Source organism: Odocoileus virginianus, chromosome 8 (genome assembly GCF_023699985.2).
Source record: "Odocoileus virginianus isolate 20LAN1187 ecotype Illinois chromosome 8, Ovbor_1.2, whole genome shotgun sequence".
Lineage (NCBI taxonomy): Eukaryota > Metazoa > Chordata > Mammalia > Artiodactyla > Cervidae > Odocoileus > Odocoileus virginianus.
Window position 1 is genome coordinate 38,180,846 of NC_069681.1, and position 20,462 is coordinate 38,201,307.

Consider the following 20,462-nt stretch of genomic DNA (forward strand, 5'->3'; position numbering starts at 1 on the left):
GACCTGCATTTTATATTTGAAGATTTTTCCTTTCAAGATAAAATATAATTAAGATATTTAATATCAGGAAGTGATTTCATTTTTCTACCCTCAGAATAATTCCTCTTAAATAAATAACATATCCCTGAGAAAGTGAGTACTTGTTTGTATATAATACTTCTGACTTGACTTGTTGACATCTCTGTAAAATTACCCATGTAATTCTCAAGGTCAAATTACCCAGGGAGTAGGAATAAAACTAATTTAAAAGCTGACTTCTTATGGACCACTTAGGAGACTGCTGGTTTTTCACTGCAGGCGGATTATTTTCTTTTTAAATCACCTTCTTCCTTTATTTATGAATGTTACACACACACACACACACACACACACACACACACACACACACCATATAAACATACATTCTCTGCCTTTAACATATCACATAATGGATGCTGCTGCTGCTGTTGCTAAGTTGCTTCAGTAGTGTCTGACTCTGTGAGACCCCATAGATGGCAGCCAACCACGCTCCCCCATCTCTCGGATTCTCCAGGCAAGAATACTGGAGTGGGTTGCCATTTCCTTCTCCAATGCATGAAAGTGAAAAGTGAAAGGGAAGTCGCTCAGTCGTGTCCGACTCTTAGCAACCTCATGGACAGCAGCCTACCATGCTCCTCCGTCCATGGGATTTTCCAGGCAAGAGTACTGGATTGGGTTACCAGTGCCTTCTCTGAGATAATGGATACTATGTAATAATTATAGAAAAACAATTTTCTGCATATTAAGTGTTTAATTCAGGGAAATCTGAATAAAATTGCCTGACATTTTTAGAAGGCATGAAAGTCACTATAGTTTATATTGTGTATTCTTGGGATGATGGTGGTCTCAATCAGGGACATTTGTGAATTTCTGTCATTTTTGGTTGCCACAATTTTGGGGTTGCATCTGGTATCTAGTGGGCTCATGGCTACTGTTAATCATCCTACAATATACAGGACAGGCCCCCGACCCTCAACAGTGAATTATCTGGTCCAAAATATCAGCAGGGCCTTGCTTGAGAAACTTATAGACTATTGTTTATATATAATAGAATTTAGCAAATCATCTTCAACAATCAGGGTTCTCCTGGGTTTTGTGCATCCTGTTAATTCTTCATCCCCCTGGGTCTCTTTACAGCGTGGCATTGTGGGAAGAACAGGAGCTGGAAAAAGTTCCCTCATTGCTGCCCTTTTTAGATTGTCAGAACCTGAAGGTGACATTTATATTGATGACATCTTGACAACCGTATTGGACTTCACGATTTAAGGAAGAAAATGTCAGTTGCACTTCAGGTATGCATAGCAGAGCACTCTCACATGTTCTTTTTATAAGGCGTCTAACGTTTAAGTGCTTTTAATTTGATTGGTCTTTTCAAGTTAAGTGAATGAATTGATCCTGTTTTTCCCGATAGAGCATATATTTAGCCACAGGTATTTTCAACAGATACTTTCATCAGATACCAGGCTTTGTTTTTTTGTTCATTTGTTAGTTTTGTGTGCATGTGAATTAATAACCTACTGATATAGGTTTCTGGACTCAGACTTCCTCAGTTTCCAAAATTTTATCAACTGATAATCACACAATTCTGAGAACAGAAGGATAAAATGTTTGTTTAGTGCTGGAGAGGTTCCTATATATATTCCTAAATTCATAATAAACATGAATTTTATTAATAAGTGTCTTACAGATGTAATTTTGCTGTAGAAAATGAGGACATCTTTTCAAAGGTTGCTATCTCCTTGAAGAATTTTCTGTGAAATTGTGGGGCTTTGAGAATTATAGGATACATAAATGCTTTGGGGAGACTTTGACAATTTAGTCATTAATGAATAATTTTCACCAGGGAAGCAATACAGAACAGGGAGGAAGAACAGGGAACTCAGAATTCTGTCTCTCTGTACCTTGGTTTTCTCCGTCTTACAAGGCAGATAACAGAATCATCCCCTCAATCTGTTGTGAGGACAAAATAGGTCAATGAGTGTGAAGTGCTTCATGTAGACCCATATGTGCCTGCTGTGATGGTGGAGTGTTGAGTTGGCCATCTCTTCCTGGGCTCTGATTCTATTCTCTTTTCTTCTTCTTCGTAAAGTAGTATAACTTTCAGGGAGAGTTTTGGAGACTGGATTATATGCACAGTAGACACTCCTGTCATTCCTTGTGGTTCATTCACTCAACATAATTCTGTGATATTTACTGAGAAATTACTATCCTCCAGGTATATAGCCAAGGGCAACCTAGATCCTGTGTCCTCATCTATCATCCTGCCCTCTGCTTTGACAGACTTGCTGATTAAAAAAAAAAATTGAGTTTTTATTTTTATACTTAGTGATCATCTGCCCATCAGAGGAAGGTACAAAAAGTACCCTCTTGAGATGAGAAACAGAGAGGAGATGAGACAGAACGAGCCAGGCAAATGTGCTTCCTGGAATGTGGGTGTAATGTTTCCTGAAATACCTGTTTATTAGGAAGCATGTACAACATGGCACCCAAAGAAAGGTGAATGTGGACTTGGGTACAACTGTTGCTACCTATCCGTGGCCTCTAAAATACCTGGAATTATTTTGAAAGGAAGATATTCTTTTCAGACTCTAGAGAAATATCACTTCACACCCTTTAAGATGTCTGCTATCAAAGAAAAGAGAGAGAAAAAAAGAAAATGATAAGTGTTGGCAAGGATGTAGAGAAATTAGAATCCTTGTTCATTGCTGATAGGAATGTAAAATAGTGCAGCCACTATGGAAAACAAGTTGATCATTTCTCGAAAAAGTTAAAGATAGAATTACCGTATGATCTAGAGTATAAACCCAAAAGAATTGGAAGAAAGGTCTTGAAGAGATACTGGAACATGCATGTTATAGCAGCATTATTCTCAACAGCAAAAAGGTAGAGGCGCCCAAGTGTCCATTGGTAGATGAATCAACAAACAAAATGTGGTGCGCATACATACAGTAGAATATTACTCAGCCTTAAAAAAGAAGAAAATTCTGACACATGCTACAGCACAGATGAACCTTGAGAAAATTAAGCTAAGTAAAATAAGCCAGTCACAAAGGACAAATACTGTATGATTCTACTAATAGGAGGTACCTAGAGTAGCAAATTCATGGATACAGGAGGTAGAATGGTGGGTGCCAGGAGTGGCCAGGTGAGGGGAGTTGTTGTTTAATGGGTACAGAGTTTCAGTTCTTCAAGATGAAAGGAGATCTGTGGCTGTGTGGTGGTGATGGCTGTACAACAATGTGAATGTATTTAATACCACTGAACACTTAAAACTTAAAGTGCACTTAAAGTGGTTAGTCTAGTAAATTTTATGTATATTTTGCCACAATTAATTTTTTTTTAATATCCCTTTCAGGAAAAATGGGAAGAACTTTTTAGTATATTCAGTCCCCATATATAAAGATTTCCTGTGGCTATTAGTTTTATGACTTGTGGTTACAGTAGAAAATAAATGGGCTTAAATTCCCAAGTTTTATGTTTTGATGGTACTCATCTCTGAAATGGCCATGTGAGATTAGTTAGTAGAAATAAAGGGCATGTCTGTAAAGTCCTTTCATATCCTTGGATGCAAAGCTTTAGAAACATGCCCTGCATTATTTTTAATGCTTCTTAATTGGAAAAAGTTGTATGCTTGTGTACATAAAATAACTCTGTAAATAAATAATGTTAGATGATTCTTGGCTCTGCCAATAATATTTGGAAGCACATCTGAGCAAAGAGCCTAAACATGCCTTGACATCAGCATGTTTTGGTTCTGTTCTGTTGGTTTCCATCCTTCCTTTGAGCATGTTCTAGGTACACACTCCAGAGAGCATGCTTACAAAATAGTGCTAAGCTTTGTATCCATGTAGATTCCACTTTATATGCCTTTGTCTCCAAGGTGCAGTGTTGGTTGATTAAAGAGAGAGTATCTGGAGAGAACTTTCAATGTGCAAAGGTTCCCAGGAAACCATTCAGGAGGCATACAGGGGTAGAATGTTTAAGAGTGTAGGCCAGTGTCAACATGACCCACGGTTTTATTCCTGCTCTGCCTCATATGACTTTGGGCCCTGACGACATCACCTGGCTGCCATGCTTCAGCGTCCTCGTCCTTAAACCAGGTCTGGGAATCATTGCCACACAGATTTGTTGTGAAGATGTAACTGGGTGAGATAATGTTTGTGCCCATGTCTGTTTCTTGAGAAAGCTCAGTCATTAGGAACTGTTATCATTCATAAGGATCAGGGCACTGGCCTTTGGGTATTACTTCTGCTTAAGTAAAAAGACTAACACCTTCTGGAGTGACTTTCCTCTTTAATCTCTGCTTATGTGTTCATGGTCCTTGGTGATTTTCTTTATATTTATTGTTACAATATAAACTAGGCTGTTTTTATAAATATAAATAGTAAAGCAAATAAACAACAAACTAAAACAAAAAATACAATAGGAATTTTGGGGAAAAGTATAAGAGATAAGTGTGTCTAACATTTCCACCAAGAGCAAGAAGACAGACTAACAATTTATTTATTTATTTTTGTATTTTGATTTATGACTCCCCTCTTACCAGCTTCTTTCCTAACCACCAACTTGTACACACTGGTACTTTTTTACTTACTTAATTACACACAAAAACCTGTGGCCTTTTTCTCAGCCCTTCCCACAGTCTCAACTATTTTCTTCCTCTCCTTGAGGACGAGGCCTGTATCTCTCATTTCTGCTCCTCTATTGCTTGTTACAGTCCCTGACAAGTTACACAAGTATTGACAGTAATTTCTAGCATTTTTGGAATCATTAACATGTTTTAGTCCCTTATCCTACCATTCCCTGCTTAATCCTCTCAATTCTGTTGTTATATTCGTCTGATAAATTTAAAAACTGAGGTACTGCGAACTTACCTCACTTATCAAGTAAGGGGCAGAGCCAGGATTTTTTTGTGTGTGTGTCTGTTTATTTTTTTTAATTGGAGTATAGTGAATTCACTGTTTCAATTGTATAGCAAAGTAGTTCAGTTTTAGATGTATATGTACTTTTCCAGACCCTTTTTATTATAGGTTATTGCACAGTATTACATAGTTTTCTGTGCTATACAATAGATCCTTTTAAATCTATTTTATATATCATAATGCACTCTCGCCTGGGAAATCCCATTGATGGAGGAGCCTAGTAGGCGACAGTCCATGGGGTCACTAAGAGTCGGACACGACTGCGCGACTTCCCTTTCACTTTTCACTTTCATGCATTGGAGAAGGAAATGGCAACCCACTCCAGTGTTCTTGCCTGGAGAATCCCAGGGGCAGGGGAGCCTGGCAGCTGCCGTTTATGAGATCACATAGAGTCAGACATGACTAAAGCAACTTGGCAGCAGCAGCAGCAGCATACTTATTATTAATAGGTTTCTAATTTATCCTTCCCTAGCATTTTCAACTTTGGTAATCATTAGTTTTATTTGATGTCTCTGAGTCTATTTCTGTGTTATGAATAAGTTCATTTCTATCATTTTTTTAAGATTCCATGTATAAGTGATCTCATATAACATTTGTATTTCTCTGCCTGACTTATTTCATTTAGTCTGATAATCTCTAGGTTCATTCATGCTATTGCAAGTGGCATTATTTCCTTATTTTTTATGGCTAAATAATGCTCCACTGTGTGTGTGTGTGTGTGTGTGTGTGTGTGTGTGTGTGTGTACACCACATCTTTATCCATTCATCTGTCCATGGATGTATTTTGGCTATTGTAAGTAATTCTTTAAACACTGAGATGTGTGTATGTTTTTGAATTGGGTTTTTTTTTCTTTTCTGGACACGTGCCTAGAAGTAGAATTGCTGGATCACATGGTAACTGTCTTTTCAGTTTCTTAAGGAAACTCCATCCTGTTTTTCTTAAAAGCTGCACCAGTTAAAACTTCCACCAAGAATGTAGGAGAGTCCACTTTTCTACATATTCTCCCCAACACTTATTATTTGTAGACTTTTTAATGATTACTATTCTGACCAGTGTGAGGTGATACCTTACTGTAGTTTTGATTTGCATTTCTCTAATAATTAGTGATGTTGAGTATCGTTTCATAGGCCTATTGGCCATCTATATGTCTTTCTTGGAGAAATGTCTATTTAGGTCTTCTGCCCATTTTTTGATTGGGTTGTTTGTTTTTTGATATCATGCTCTATAAACTATTATATATTCAGAAATCTGTTACATTTATATAGACTAAAAACAAAGTATCAGAAAGGAAAATTAAGGAAACCATCTAATTGACCATCACATCAAAGAAGAAAAAAAAAAAAACTTGGAATAACAGTTTGGAATAACTTCCAAAAACAGTAAGACCCTGATGAAAGAAATTAAAGACAACACAAGCAGATGGAAAGATACACTGTGTCCTTGGATTGAAAGAATCAGTGTTGTTAAAAATGACCATACTACCCAGGGCAATTTACAGGTTCAACATAATCCCTATCAAATTACCAATGGCATTTTTCACAGAACTGGAATAAAAAATGTTTAATTTTTTGGAAGCAGAAAAGACGCCAAATAACCAAAACAGTCTTGAGAAAGAAGAACAGAGTTAGAGGTGTTACAGTCCCTGACTTCAAACTATACTATAAAGTTATAGTAATAAAAAAGTATGTTACTGTCTCAGAAACCAGACACATAGATTAGTGGAATAGGATAGAAAACCCAGAAGTAAATCCACACACTTATGGTCAGTTAATCTAAGACAAAGGAGGTAAGAATATTTAATGGAGAACAGAGAGTCTCTTCAATAAATAGTGCTGGGAAATTTGGACAGCTACATGTAAAAGAATGAAATTAGAACATTCTCTAATGCAATGTATAAAAATAAAGTCAAAATGAATTAAAGGCCTAAATGTAAGACAAGATATTTTGTGAGACAGGAGCTTAGAGGAAAGCATAGGCAGAATATTCTTTGACATAAACCATAGCAATATCTTCTTGGATCTGTCCCCTAGAGTGACAAATATTGCCCCTGACTGTCCCACTGTTGGGCTGGGCTCCTGGTCCATGTTAGCATCATACCAGCAGCTTAATAGTTCCAGATTCTCACAGAAGTCCCAAAATACTAACTGCAGTTTCCAAAAGGGAACTAGGGCTTGGGAAGATTAATAGCTTACCCTGAGTTTAATAACTAATGAGTAATAGAATCTGAACTTAGAATTGTCTGACTTCAAATTTACTTTTTATCAATAAATGTTAATTGATCTGAATGATGTTCCCATCAGATTTTCCCCATTTTTTCTACTATCCCACTCAAAATGATTCCCCAAACCATAACAAGAGTGAATAAGTATAAACCAAAGCCAGAAGATTCTACTCTTACTGCTATTTCCCTCATTTGTACGGTATCAGTTTAAAAATTGGTTTATCCCATTTCTAAATGGGCTATAAGTGGGCCTGTCATGGGCTGACAAGTGTCAGGAGAAAATAACTCAAAATCTTACCCCTCCCCAGCCAACAGCCCTTTCCCTTTACAATGTCTTGCTGTCTGTGAAGGGGGAGAAAGTCTGTTGGTTTGGTTAGTTGAAGTGGTCTAAGTGCAAAGAGCTTGCATAACTTTTCTCCTAAAATGAATAGGGACCCATGATGCTTATGTCTCAACACCCTGATTTAGGGAACCTAGGAAGCTGAGAGCAGACTGCAGGAGAGGAGCCCAGTGCTGTTTTTTAAATTGCCCTGCTTAGGGGCTGCTGCTGCTGCTAAGTTACTTCACTTGTGTCTGACTCTGTGCAACCCCATAGACAGCAGCCCATCACGCTCCCCCGTCTATGGGATTCTCCAGGCAAGAACACTGGAGTGAGTTGCCTTTTCCTTCTCCAATGCATGAAAGTGAAAAGTGAAAGTGAAGCCGCTCAGTCGTGTCTGACCGTTAGTGACCCCATGGGCTGCAGCCTACCAGGCTCCTCCCATGGGACTTTCCAGGCGAGAGTACTGGAATGAGTTGCCATTGCCTTCTCCCCTGCTTAGGTGAACCAGGTCCGTATCATCTTCCTGGCTTCCTGTGATTGAGGGAGCAGCAGTGAGCTTCCAGGGTGGTCTCTCTCTCTCCCAAGTTCATCCCCATTACTCTTGATTCTACCATGACCAGACCAGAAGTGGGGTATGTGATAGCAGCCAGGACCTGCATAGGAGCCAGAGGCAGGGAAGTGGTGACATGGACCATCAGTCCTGGAGTCCTGAGGGAACTTTCAAAAACAAATACTGTAAGTTTAGGAAGGTACTCATCAATCTGTGCTTCATAATTTTGGGAATAAGCAAAGAAATGGAAGGACTTCCTAGGTAATTTTCTTAAACAGAACTGGTAACTGAAGTATGTGTGTCCTTTGTGCTCAGGATCTGAAGTTGTTGAATATATTCCCCAGACAGAACACCAAGGTGAGATTATATTCAGGGAGTAGCTTGCTTATCTGAAAGGATCTGAAAAATGGATTTCAAAATCTGGATGAGTCTCTACACTGAGAGCCCCTTATTCTCTTGGCACAAAGACAATGTTTGCAGCTGAAGAAGGAGTCCATGCAAATTCAGTATTTATGATTGTATCCCAATGACTGGCACAGATCAACAGCCATCATTTTTATCATCATTAAACAGATTCATTTTTTTATACTTAATAGGTTGTTTTTTTTTTTAATCACAGCAAAAGCTAGGTATTTTTAAAATAGCCCACTCTGCTCTTTATTCCCTGAGATTTTTTTCAATAAATTGAAGAAGGTGAACCAGAGCTGTTCTGACTTCTCCCTGATTACCTGGTTTTCTTTCCCTTTTTTCTTGTTGAGAACAAAATTGAAAGAAGAGGTATCTATGCTGTTACTAGTAAAGAAATTCAACTGGGTTCTAGCTTAGTGCAGTCTGCCCTTTTTGTTTCTGAAACTGAGGTCTTCATTAAACCCTCTTGGAATTGCTCCCTGGAGTCTCTTAAAGAGGATTTTACATGACGTAAATTATTTTTCCTTTGTTAGCAAACAGTTCCCTTTTCTTCCAAATGTGGGTGTTGATCAGTTCATTCAGAGGCTAAAGGGGTTTTTTTTGTTTTTTTTAAAAAAAAAGAAAACCAACATTTACAGTGACCTCAGGTGATTCTTTTTCTTGAAACAGGCAGATGAGCTGCCCTTTAAGAAAAATTCTCAGATTAGGAATGAAAATATAGCTTTAGGACTGGAGCATACAGCAGCAGTAGCTACTCTAGAGGATTAGAGGGCAGTTTCCGGGTTTGGGACCGAAAGGGTTAAGGTAAAATGAAGATTGTGTTTTATAACGCCTCCTTTGTAACTACTTGTATCATTTTTGTCTTGGTCCAGGGTCATTTTAAGGTACAGAAGGCTGGTAGGTAGGGTTTCTTTGTAAGATAATGAGAGTCTTGTCTTCCAGCAACCTGTGCAAAAGGTCCAGTTTCCAGTATTGCAGTTGTGTTGAGGAATTAACAATTCACTATACTAAATGCTCGGATTCAGAGTGGCCATATTGGGTCACACACCTAATATGAACTTGTGCTATGCTAAGTGACAAAGGAAAGTATTACTACTGAATATGGCACAAAGGATTAAATTTTAAAAGTATAAACTTCAAATTATGATAAAAAAAAACAGCTTTCAAACTAATGTTCTATTTAAAGTATTACATTGAATATTGCTTTGAGTATTTTTCTTTCCTGATTCTGCTATGCAAGCTAAGCCTTGTTAAATGAGATTTAATTGTGTACTTTCAGAAAAAATATGCATAGGCCAATAAATTCAGTGTATACTTACATGAAGGTAGTGTGTCCTACCATAAATCTCTACACTGAAGTGTTCTGCTGACAAACATTTTTACATTAGTTCATAAAATTAGTTTACTAACTTCATTGCTTGGAGGTGGATACTTTAAATAATAATATCCATCATAAATGATAATTAAATTGACCCTTATCTGACATTGCCATATGTGTCTACTATGAGCACTTATTAGGTTGGTGCAAAGGTAATTTCAGTTTTGCATTGTTGAAATTTGCCATTTGATATTGGGATACATTTTATAAATATATGTGGTTATATTATACATCATTTTAATGAGTGTTTCTTGCCTTATGTTTTTCTTTTTACTAGTGACTTATTACTTTCTTTTTATTTTATATGCATTTTAGACTATGGAAATGATGTTAGAGAAAAAGCAAATTCGAGTTATTTTCTTTTTCTTTAATTAATTTATTTTAATTGGGGCTAATTACTTAACTCAGGAAGATACCCTGGAGAAGGAAATGGCAACCCACTCCAGTACTCTTGCCTAGAAAATTCCACGGATGGAGGAGCCTGGTAGGCTACAGTCCATGGGGTAACAAAGAGTCGGACACGACTGAGCAACTTTTCACTTCACTTTCAATTACTTAACAATATTGTGGGTTTTGCCATACATTGACATTAATAGCCACAGGTCTACATGTGTCCCCCTGTCCTGAACTCCCCTCCCACCTCCTTACCTATCCCATTCCTCTGGGTTGTCCCAGTGCACCGATTTTGAGTGCCCTGCTTCATGCATCAAACTTGGACTGGTCGTCTATTTCACATATGGTAAAATACATGTTTCAATGCTATGATCTCAAAGCATCCTACCCTTACCTTCTCCCACACAGTGCAAAAGTCTGTTCTTTACATCTGTGTCTCCTTTGCTGTCTTGCGTATAGAATCATTACCAGCTTTCTAAACTCCATATATATACGTTGATATACTGTTTTGTTGTTTTTCTGTCTGTCTGACTTCACTCTGTATAATAGGCTCCAGTTTCATCCACCTGAACAGAACTGAATCAATGCATTCTTTTTTGTAGCTGAGTAATATTCCATTGTGTATATGTACCACAGCTTTCCTATCCATTTGTATGCTAATGACATTTAGGTTGCTTCCATGTCCTAGCTATTGTAAACAGTGATGTGATGAATATTGGGGTACACGTGTCTCTTTCAATTCTGGTTTCCTCAGTGTATATGCCCAGCACTGGTATTGCTGGGTCATATGGCAGTTCTATTTCCAGATTTTTAAGGAATCTCCACACAGTTCTCCATAGCCATTATACTAGTTTGCATTCCTACCAACAGTGTAAGAGGGTTCCCACCAACAATATAAGAGGTTCACCCTCTTCAGTATTTATTCTTTGTAGACATTTTGACAGCAGCCATTCTGACCAGCATGAGAGGCTACCTCATTGTGGTTTTTATTTGCATTTCTCTGATAATGAGTGATGTTGAGCATCTTTTCATGTGTTTGTTAGCCATCTGTATGTCTCCTTTGGAGAAATGTCTGTTTAGTTCTTTGGCCCATTTTTAGATTGGATTGTTTATTTTTCTGGTATTGAGCTGTGTGAGCTGCTTGTGTATATTGGATATTAATTCTTTGTTACTTGTTTTGTTTGATATTATTTTCTCCCATACTGAAAGGTGCCTTTTCACCTTGCTTATAGTTTCTTTCATTGTGCAAAAGCTTTTAAGTTTAATTAGGTCCCATTTGTTTATTTTTTCTTTTATTTCCATTATTCTGGGGAGTGGGTCATAGAGGATCATGTTGTGATTTATGTTAGAGCGTGTTCTCCCTATGTTTTTCATTAGGAGTTTTATAGTTTCTGGTCTTACATTTAGATATTTCATCTATTTTTAGTTTATTTTTGTGTGTGGTGTTAGAAACTGTTATAGTTTCATTCTTTTACAGATTGTTGACCAGTTTTCCCAGCACCACTTGTTAAAGAGATTGTCTTTCCTCCATTGTATATTCGTGCCTCCTTTGTCAAATATATGATGTCCATAGGTGTGTAGATTTATCTATGGATTTTCTATTTTGTTCCATTGATCTATATTTCTGTCTTTGTGCCAGTACCATACTGGCTTGATGACTGTAGCTTTGTGGTATAGTCTGAAGTGATGCAGATTGATTCCTTCAGTTCCATTCTTCTTTCTCAAGATTACTTTGGCTATTTGAGTTTTTTTGTGTTTGCATACAAATTGTGAAATTATATGTTCTAGTTCTGTGAAAAATACCATTGGTAACTTGATGGGGATTGCATTTAATCCATAGATTGCTTTAGGTAGTATACTCATTTTCACTGTGTTGATTCTTCTGATCCATGAACATGGTATATTTCTCCATCTATTTGTGTCACTGTTGATTTCTTTCATCAGTGTTTTACAGTATTCTATATATAGGCCTTTTGTTTCTTTAGGTAGATTTATTTCTAAGTATTTTATTCTTTTTATTGCAGTGGTGAATGGGATCATTTCCTTAATTTCTCTTTCTGTTTTCTCATTGTTAGTGTATAGGGATGCAAGGGATTTCTGTGTATTAATTTCATATCCTTCAGCTTTGCAATATTCGTTGATTAGCTCTAGTAATTTTCTGGTGGTGTTTTTAGGGTTTTCTATGCAGAGGAGCATGTCATCTTCAAACAGTGAAAGTTTTACTTCTTCTTTTCCAATCTGGATTCCTTTTACTTCTTTTTCTTCACTAATTGCTGTGGCTAAGACTTCAAAAACTATGTTGAATAGTAGTGGTGAGAGTGGGCACCCTTGTCTTATTCCTGATTTTAGAAGAAGTTCTTTAAGTTTTTCAACATTGAGGATAATGTTTGCTGTGGGTTTATCATAGATGACTTTTATTATGTTGAGGTATGTTCCTTCTATTCCTGTGTTCTGAAGAGGTTTTATTATAAATGGGTGTTGAATTTTGTTGAAGACTTTCTCAGCATCTATAGAGATAATCATATATTTTTTATCTTTCAATTTGTTAATGTGGTGCATCACATTGATTGATTTGTGAATATTGAAGAATCCTTGCATCCCTGGAATAAAGCCTACATGGTCATGATATATGATATTTTAAATATGTTGTTCAATTCTGTTTGCTAGAATTTTGGTAAGAATATTCGCATCTGTGTTCATTAATAATATTGGCCTGTAGTTTTCTTTTTTTGTGGCATTCTTTAGTTTTGGTATTAGGGTGATGGTGGCCTCACAGAATGAGTTTGGGAGTTTACCTTACTCTGCAATTTTCTGGAAGAGTTTGAGTAGGATAGGTGTTAGCTCTTCTCTAAATTTTTGGTAGAATTTACCTGTGAAACTATCTGGTCCTGGACTTTTGTTTGTTGGAAGATTTTTTTATTACAGTTTTTATTTCCATGCTTGTGATGGGTCTGCTATGATTTTCTATTTCTTCCTGGTTCAGTTTTAGAAGATTATACTTTTCTAAGAATTTGTCCATTTCTTCCAAGTTGTCCATTTTATTGTCATATGGTTGTTGATACTAGTCTCTTATGATCCTTTTTATTTCTGTGTTGTCTATTGTGATTTCTCCACTTTCATTTATAATTTTATTGATTTTATTCTTCTCCCTTTTTTTCTTGATGAGTCTGGCTAATGGTTTGTCTATTTTATTTATCTTTCTCAAGGATCCAGCTTTTACTTTTGTTTATTTTTGCTATAGTCTCCTTTGGTTCTTTTTCTTTTATTTATGCTCTGATTTTTATGATTTCTTTCCTTTTACTAGCTTTGGGATTCTTCATTTCTTCTTTTTCTAGTTGCTTTAGGTATAAAGTTACATTATTTATTTGATATTTCTCTTGTTTCTTCAGGTAAGCCTGTATTGTTATGAACCATCCTCTTAGCACTGTGTTTCCTGAATCCCATAGGTTTTTGATTGTCATGTTTTCATTTTCATTTGTTTCTATGCATATTTTGATTTCTTCTCTGGTTTGTTGGTTATTCAGAAGCGTGTTGTTTAGCCTCTATATGTTTGAATTTTTAATAGTTTTTTCCCCTGTAATTGACATCTGATCTTACCACATTGTGTCAGAAAAGATTTTTAAAATGATTTCAGTTTTTTTGACTTTACCAAGGCTAGGTTTATGGCCCAGGATGTGATCTATCCTGGAGTACATTCCATGTGTGCTTTAGAAAAAGGTGAAATTCATTGTTTTGGGGTGAAATGCCCTATAAATGTCAGCCAGGTCTAACTAGTCCATTGTATAATTTAAAGTTCAAGTTTTTGTTTTGCTTTTTTATTTTCTTCTAATTTTCTGTTTGGCTGATCTATCCAGAGGTATGAATGGGGTATTAAAGTCCCCCACTATTATTGTGTTACTGTTAATTTCCCCTTTCATACTTGTTAGCATTCACCTTACATATTGAGCTCCTCCTATCTTGAGTGCATATATATTTATAATTGTTATATCTTCTTCTTGGATTGATCCTTTGATCATTATGTAGTGTCCTTCTTTTTCTCTTTCTGTGGTCTTTATTTCAAAGTCTGTTTTATCTGTTATGAGTATTGCTACTCCTGCTTTCTGTTGTTCTCATTTGCATGAAATATCTTTTTCCAGCCCTTCACTTTCAGTCTGTATGTGTCCCTTGGTTTGAGGTGGTCTCTTCTAGACAGAATATATACAGGACTTTTTTTTTTTTTTTTAATCCATTCGGCCTTTCTTTGTCTTTTGTGTGGGGGCATTTAACCCATTTACATTTAATGTAATTATTGATAAGTATGATCCCATTACCATTTACTTTGTTTTTGAGGGGTTTTATTTTATAAATCTTTCTTGTGTTTCCTGTCTAGAGAAGATCCTTCAGCATTTGTTGAAGACCTGGTTTGGTGGTGCTGGATTCTCTCAGCCATTGCTTGTCTGTAAAACTTTTGATTTCTCCTTCATATCTGAATGAAATCCTTGCTGGGTATAGTAATCTGGATGGTAGATTTTCCTCTTTCATCACTTTAAGTATGTCCGCCATTCCCTTCTGGCCTGAAGATTTTCTATTGAAAGATCAGCTGTTATCCTTATGGGGATCCCCTTGTGTGTTAATTTTTGCTTTTCCCTTGCTGCTTTTAATATTTGCTCTTTGTGTTTGCTCTTTGCTAGTTTGATTAATCTGTGCCTTGAGGTGTTTCACCTTGGGTTCATCTTTTTTGGGAATTTCTGGGTTTCTTGGACTTGGATGGTTATTTCTTTGCCCATTTTAGGGAAGTTTGAAACTATTATCTCCTCAAGTATTTTCTCATGCCATTTTTGTCTTATTCTGGGACTCCTATGATTCGAATGTTTGAGCATTTAACATTGTCCCAGATGTCTCTGAAGGTTTCCTCACTTCTTTTAATTCTTTTTCCCTCTCTGCTTCATTTATCTCCACTGTTCAACCTTCCATCTCACTTATCCTGTCTTCTGCCTTAGTTATTCTACTGTTGGTTCTCTGCAGATTGTTTTTCTTTTGGTTTTTTCTTGCTTTTTTTTTTTTTCATTTATTTTTATTAGTTGGAGGCTAATTATTTTACAAAATTGTACTGATTTTTGCCATACATTGACATGAATCAGCCATGGATTTACATGTGTTCCCCGTCCTGATCCCCCTTCCCACCTCCTTCCCAATCCAATCGCTCTGGGTCTTCCCAGTGCACCAACCCGGAGCACTTATCGCATGCATCAAACCTGGGCTGGTGATCTGTTTCATCCTTGATAGTATACTTGTTTCAATGCTATTCTCTCAGAACATCCCACCCTCGCCATCTCCCACAGAGTCCAAAACTCTGTTCTGTACATCTGTGTTTCCTTTTCTGTTGTGCATATAGGGTTATCATTATTATCTTTTAAAATTCCATATATATACGTTAGTATACTGTATTGGTCTTTATCTTTCTGGCTCACTTCACTCTGTATAATGGGCTCCAGTTTCATCCATCTCATTAGAACAGATTCAAATGAGTTATTTTTAATGGCTGAGTAATATTCCATTGTGTATATATATACCATAGCTTCCTTATCCATTCGTCTGGTGATGGGCATCTAGGTTGCTTCCATGTCCTGGCAATTATAAACAGTGCTGCGATGAACATTGGGGTGCATGTGTCTCTTTCAGATCTGGCTTCCTCAGTGTGTATGCCCAGGAGTGGGATTGCTGGGTCATATGGCAGATCTATTTCCAGTTTTTTAAGACATCTTCACACTGTTCTCCATAGCGGCTGTACTAGTTTCATTCCCACCAACAGTGTAAGAGGGTTCCCTTTTCTCCACACCCTCTCCAGCATTTATTGCTTGTAGACTTTTGGATAGCAGCCATCCTGACTGGCGTCTAATGGTACCTCATTGTGGTTTTGATTTGCATTTCTCTGATAATGAGTGATGTTGAGCATCTTTTCATGTGTTTGTTAGCCATCTGTATGTCTCCTTTGGAGAAATGTCTGTTTAGTTCTTTGGCCCATTTTTTGATTGGATTGTTTATTTTTCTGGTATTGAGCTGCGTCAGCTGCTTGTGTATATTGGATATTAATTCTCTGTTACTTGTTTTGTTTGCTATTATTTTCTCCCAATCTGAGGGCTGTCTTTTCACCTTGCTTATAGTTTCCTTTGTTGTGCAAAAGCTTTTAAGTCTCATTAGGTCCCGTTTGTTTATTTTTGCTTTTATTTCTAATATTCTGGGAAGTGGATCATAGAGGATCCTGCTGTGATTTATGTCAGACAGTATTTTGCCTATGTTCTCCTCTAGGAGTTTTATAAGTTCTGGTCTTACATTTAGATCTTTAATCCATTTTGAGTTTATTTTTGTGTATGGTGTTGGAAAGTGTTCTAGTTTCATTCTTTTACAAGTGGTTGAGCAGTTTTCCCAGTACCACTTGTTAAAGAGGTTGTCTTTTTTCCATTGTATATCCTTGCCTCCTTTGTCGAAGATAAGGTGTCCATAGGTTTGTGGATTTCTCTCTGGGCTTTCTATTCTGTTCCATTGATCTATATTTCTGTCTTTGTGCCAGTACCATACTGTCTTGATGACTGTGGCTTTGTAGTAGAGCCTGAAGTCAGGCAGATTGATTCCTCCAGTTCCATTCTTCTTTCTCAAGATTGCTTTGGCTATTCAAGGCTTTTTGTATTTCCATACAAATCGTGAAATTATTTGTTCTAGGTCTGTGAAAAATACCGTTGGTAGCTTGATAGGGATTGCATTGAATCTATAGATTGCTTTGGGTAGTATGCTCATTTTCACAATATTGATTCTTCCAATCCATGAACATAGTATATTTCTCCATCTGTTTGTGTCCTCTTTGATTTCTTTCATCAGTGTTTTATAGTTTTCTATATTTAGGTCTTTTGTTTCTTTAGGTAGATATACTCCTATGTATTTCATTCTTTTTGTTGCGATGGTGAATGGGATTGTTTCCTTAATTTCTCTTTCTGTTTTCTCATTGTTAGTGTATAGGAATGCAAGGGATTTCTGTGTGTTAATTTTATATCCTGCAACATTACTGTATTCATTGATTAGCTCTAGTAATTTTCTGGTTAGAGTCTTTAGAGTTTTCTATGTAGAGGATCATGTCATCTGCAAACAGTGAGAGTTTTACTTCTTCTTTTCCTATTTGGATTCCTTTTATTTCTTTTTCTGCTCTGATTGCTATGGCCAACACTTCCAAAACTATGTTGAATAGTAATGGTGAGAGTGGGTACTCTTGTCTTGTTCCTGATTTAAGGGAAATGCTTTCCATTTTTCACCATTGAGGATAATGTTTGCTGTGGGTTTGTCATATATAGCTTTTATTATGTTGAGGTATGTTCTTTCTATGCCTGCTTTCTGGAGAGTTTTAATCATAAATGAATGTTGAATTTTGTCAAAGGCTTTTTCTGCATCTATTGAGATAATCATATGGTTTTTATCTTGCAAATTGTTAATGTGGTGTATTACATTGATTGATTTGCAGATATTAAAGAATCCTTGCATTCCTGGGATAAAGCCCACTTGGTCATGATGTATGATTTTTTTAATGTGTTGTTGGATTCTGTTTGCTAGAGTCTTGTTAAGGATTTTTGCATCTATGTTCATCAGTGATATTGACCTATAGTTTTCTTTTTTTGTGTGGCATCTTTGCCTGGTTTGGTATTAGGGTGATGGTGGCCTCATAGAAAGAGTTTGGAAGTTTGCCTTCTGAAATTTTCTGGAAGAGTTTGAGTAAGATAGGTGTTAGCTCTTCTCTAAATTTTTGGTAGAATTCAGCTGTGAAGCCATCTGGTCCTGGGCTTTTGTTTGCTGGAAGATTTCTTATTACAGTTTCGATTTCCTTGCTTGTGATGGGTCTGTTAAGATCTTCTATTTCTTCCTGGTTCAGTTTTGGAAAGTTGTACTTTTCTAAGAATTTGTCCATTTCTTCCAAGTTGTCCATTTTATTGGCATAGAGCTGCTGGTAGTAGTCTCTTATGATTTTGTATTTCAGAGTTGTCTATTGTGATCTCTCCATTTTCGTTTCTAATTTTGTTGCTTTGGTTCTTCTCCCTTTGTTTCTTAATGAGTCTTGCTAACGGTTTGTCAATTTTGTTTATTTTTTCAAAAAACCAGCTTTTAGCTTTGTTGATTTTTGCTATGGTCTCTTTAGTTTCTTTTGCATTTATTTCTGCCCTAATTTTTAAGATGTCTTTTCTTCTACTTACCCTGGGGTTCTTCATTTCTTCCTTCTCTAGTTGCTTTAGGTGTAGAGTTAGGTTATTTATTTGACTTTTTTCTTGATTCTTGAGGTAAACCTGTAATGCTATGAACCTTCCCCTTAGCACTGCTTTTACAGTGTCCCGTAGGTTTTCGGTTGTTCTGTTTTCATTTTCATTCGTTTCTATGCATATTTTGATTTCTTCTTTTATTTCTTTTATGATTTGTTGGTTATTCAGAAGCGTGTTATTTAGCCTCCATATGTTTGAATTTTTAGTAGTAGTTTTTTTTTTCCCCCTGTAATTGAGATCTAATCTTACTGCATTGTGGTCAGAAAAGATGACTGGAATTATTTCATCTTTTTTGAATTTCCCAAGGCTAGATTTATGGCCCAGTATGTGATCTATTCTGGAGACGGTTCCATGTGCACTTGAGAAAAAGGTGAAATTGATTGTTTTGGGGTGAAATGTCCTATAGATATCAATTAGGTCTAGCTGGTCCATTGTGTCATTTAAAGTTTGTGTTTACTTGTTCATTTTCTGTTTAGTTCATCTGTCCGTAGGTGTGAAGAGGTATTAAAGTCTCCCACTATTATTGTGTTACTGTTAATTTCCCCTTTCATACTCGTTAGCATTTGCCTTACATATTGCGGTGATCCTATGTTGGGTGCATATATATTTATAATTGTTATATCTTCTTCTTGGATTGATCCTTTGATCATTATGTAGTGTCCATCTTTGTCTCTTTTCACAGCCTTTATTTTGTAGTCTATTTTATCTGATACAAGTATTGCGACTCCTGCTTTCTTTTGTTTTCCATTTGTGTGAAATATTTTTTTCCAGCCCTTCACTTTCAGTCTGTATATGTCCCTTGTTTTGAGGTGGGTCTCTTGTAGACAGCATATATAGGGGTCTTGCTCTTGTATCCATTCAGCCAGTCTTTGTCTTTTGGTTGGAGCATTCAACCCATTTACATTTAAGGCAATTATTGATAGGTATGGTCCCGATGCCATTTACTTTGTTGTTTTGGGTTCGTGTTTATACAACCTTTCTGTGTTTCCTGTCTAGAGAAGATCCTTTAGCATTTGTTGAAGAGCTGGTTTGGTAGTGCTGAATTCTCTCAGCTTTTGCTTGTCTGTGAAGCTTTTGAATTCTCCTTCATATCTGAATGAGATCCTTGCTTGGTACAGTAATCTGGGTTGTAGGTTATTCTCTTTCATTACTCTAAGTATGTCCTGCCATTCCCTTCTGGCCTGAAGAGTTTCTATTGAAAGATCAGCTGCTATCCTTATGGGAATCCCCTTGTGTGTTATTTGTTGTTTCTCCCTTGCTGCTTTTAATATTTGTTCTTTGTGTTTGATCTTTTTCAACTTGAGTAATATGTGTCTTGGGGTGTTTTGCCTTGGGTTTATCCTGTTTGGGACTCTCTGGGTTTCTTGAACTTGTGTCACTATTTCTTTCTCCATTTTTGGGAAGTTTTCAAGTATTATCTCTTCGAGTGTCTTCTCATGCCCTTTCTTTTAGTCGTCTTCTTCTGAGACTCCTATGATTCGAATGTTGGGGAATTTCACATTGTCCCAGAGGTCCCTGAGGTTGTCCTTATTTCTTAATTCTTTTTTCCTCTCTGCTTCATTTTTTTCCCACCATTTTATCTTCTACCTCACTTATCCTATCTTTTGCCTCTGTTATTCTACTGTTGGTTCCCTCCAGAGTGTTTTTGATCTCATTTATTGCATTATTCATTTTTAATTGACTCTTTTTTATTTCTTCTAGGTCCATGTTAAACATTTCTTGCATCTCTCAATCCTTGTCTCCAGGTTATTTATCTATAACTCTATTTTGTTTTCAAGATTTTGGATCATTTTTATTATCATTATTCTAAATTCTTTTTCAGGTAGATTCCCTATCTCTTCCTCTTTTGTTTGGCTTGGTGGGCATTTTTCATGTTCCTTTACCTGCTGGGTATTTCTCTGCCTTTTCATCTTATTTAGATTGCTGTGTTTGGGGTGGCCTTTCTGTATTCTGGTAGTCTGTGGTTCCTTTTT

General features: G+C 36.6%; 1 pseudogene; it reads left to right on the top strand.

Moving 5' to 3' along the window:
- LOC110142337 (ATP-binding cassette sub-family C member 4-like) overlaps positions 1-20,462 on the top strand; it is a 91,821-nt pseudogene that overhangs the window by 40,086 nt on the left and 31,273 nt on the right.